At 44.9% G+C, this 2,822-nt stretch overlaps 1 long non-coding RNA gene across 1 annotated transcript; it reads right to left on the reverse strand.

The window, feature by feature from the left end:
- Window positions 1–2,018: 2,018 nt before the first annotated feature.
- On the reverse strand, window positions 2,019–2,822 carry LOC135375154 (uncharacterized). Its single transcript, XR_010417171.1, has 4 exons — window positions 2,735–2,822; window positions 2,477–2,614; window positions 2,243–2,323; window positions 2,019–2,077 (listed from the first exon to the last, which is right to left on the reverse strand). It is a non-coding gene; the product is annotated as an uncharacterized LOC135375154 (long non-coding RNA).

Raw genomic sequence — 2,822 nt, forward strand, 5'->3', positions numbered from 1 at the left:
CCGATACATATTGCAATGTGTAACAGAGAGTACAACATAAGCTTTTAGCTGTCACTTTCTTGTTCTGAGCATTTTCTGAGCACACGAAGTGGAATTAATTGACTCTGGCGTAACGACATTGATAGTATAGGTGGCTATAACACTTCCCTCGCTTAGACATGTCACGAAGTCAGGACACGTCATCACGCATTAAAATGACTCATCACGTCTGTGCCACCAGACTGTTGCTAATCCAGGTCACGATAATAGGCAGGACGGGTTAAAACAATTTCTTTATTTCGTCAGGGCCAGACACGAGTTACCATACGAACAGTCCGCGCAAGCCAAGGTAAAGGTAGGGCTCGCCGTCAGCAGGTGCCGCTAGAGACGACCCTCACCCATTTTTTCGTCTAGCGTACTCTTGTGATTTATATAAACATTTCATTCTTCACACAGGCCTAATCACAGTAATACAACCTAATCATGACACTAACCGTCTTCGACATGTCCTCACGTTCTGGAAGGAAACTGTTCAACTGCTCCAGCTTTTCAAATCTTGAAGCTGGAAGCTCCGGGCACCCCTCAGGAAGTTCCAGGGCTAAGAGTTTCTCGCTAAGTTGCCTACGTAGTTCCTTCAGGATGACAAGCATCTCTTTATCGTGTTCAAATGCCTTCATCTGAAGAGCTTCACAGAACAAAAATATAATTCAGAGGTGATGAAACCATACTTGCAACAAAAGACTGACATTTGACAAATTCGTAGGGATCCTAAGGGGGAGCCAGCACCCCCAGGAGTTCCACCAGTATCATGCATTAAGGTAAACGTATTTTTATTCGTGATGGGCCATTCCACGCCAACCGATGGAGAGGTGCCGCTTGACCCCCCCCCCCCCCCCCAGAATTTTATGTGAATTTTTTCTACGATTCCATATTACTCGGAAAGCATCAAAACATCGGTCTCTGATAACAAAACTGAACGTGATGAGATGTACATCCCCTCCAAGATGCCGTGCTTGGCGAAAACCTATGCCACTTCGAGCAGACATTATAGCCCACGCAAGGCAAGGAGCACGAGGAGCAAGGAGCAAGAGTAGATGGGTAGAAATCCAGCGAACCGGTAGAGATGTAGGAAGGGAGTTGCCTGGGAGCAAGAGAGTTCATCTTAACATATTTCATCAATTTTTACCATCGCACATGACGGGCTCGATGCTTGTGGCGTGCGCAGAATTTGCAGTCTGTGAATTGTGCATTCAGGTTTTTGCGAAGCCATTTGCGAAGCCATTGGCGAGTATTTAATTTCATGATTCCAGAGCTGCTTCCTTTCGCAAGATAAACATCAAGGTATACTCACGAGTACAATTTTTAGAGATATTTTTAGCAGATAGGAATTAGTGAAAGTTAATACATCACTATGTAGCACACCACTATGTGATTCATATTTGATTCCAGTCTTTTTGTCCATAAGGCTATGGTATAGGAACTCTAGGCAACTCTGCAAACAACAGTTTTCTCGTCATAAAGAGATCTTATTATTCAGCATTTACACCCTGAATCTCAAAACAAAACCTGAAAATTTCAAACTGCGTTATCAGAGCAGCTCACAGGCAATGTAAGTGTGCTTCCATACCGAGAAATCTGGCCTCTAAACTCAAGATCGCTTGGTGCAGCTTTTGCAGAACACTGGGAGATGAAGAGCCTGCAACATGAGGACTCATTTTACTCCAAAAACTGCACAGCTTTTCCATGCAAGCATGCGGCATGTATATTCAGCAGCATCCCAGAATAGACGACGCAGCTTGCTCTGCTGGTGTTGTGAACAGACTGCATGGTACAATTATCCTGTGCTCTGGTTAAAAATGTAACATGGCTGCACACTCCAGTATTCCACTGCTCATGCAGTGACTAAGACATGTACTAGTCATGTCTGAGTGCAAGCTACAGTGGTGTGGGTGCAGGAATGACCAAAACATTAACTTTGTGGTTTACAAGTTCTTACCAGTTGATTCATTTTGAGAGTCATTGAAGGGAGTTACAGATGGTGACAGGCAGGAAGACTGTTCTATGTATGTGTGCAGAAACGAGGCAGAGTGCTGGTGACCTGTAAAAGCCACATCAACAATGCATTCCAACAGTAAATGAATTGGATCTGGTAAAAAAAGGCTCTCGTTGTCATTTCACAACATTAATTTTCACCTCCCCACTGAAATCTTCAGAGGGACCCCATCTGTAACGTACTCTCAGCTATCATATTCCTACCACCTACCTGCTGGTTCATGTAGGACAGAAGGGACAGTAGTCTCAAACAGACTTGGCACCTCTCTGGTGGACCGCTGTGATACCGTACCTAGAAATACAGGGGGATGGCTTTGCTGCAGTTATGAGCAGAAACAAATATAATGCCATGAAAGTGTCCTTCTTGGGAAACGAAGAAATGAGAGGTGTTTTATTAAATGAGTGTGTGATTATCCAGCAATGTGACAGCAAAGTAGCCACCTACCACGACAGCTTGAATTGATCAGCAAGGGATCGCAGTCTGTAAATGGACCCTGAGTACAGCGTGCTGTGCCTGGACGTTCCGGCCGACTTGGAATAGCAGGAGCATCACCACTACTGCACTGTGCGGAGAACGTAGATGCTGCACAAATGATAGCGAGTCAAATAGTTAATACATCAACATCAAGCAAGCAACATCACAGGCAGTGTGTACACAGCTCTTATACCCCCGCACACTTCAAGCTGAAAGCAAAGCTGCTACCTAACGACCGTGTCGTGGTTGAATGTGTTGAGAGCAGTTGAGATGGCAATGTTGGCGGTGGAGGAACCTTCACGTGACACTGAGAAGC

Source organism: Ornithodoros turicata, chromosome 1 (assembly GCF_037126465.1).
Source record: "Ornithodoros turicata isolate Travis chromosome 1, ASM3712646v1, whole genome shotgun sequence".
In the NCBI taxonomy this organism is placed as follows: Eukaryota; Metazoa; Arthropoda; class Arachnida; order Ixodida; family Argasidae; genus Ornithodoros; species Ornithodoros turicata.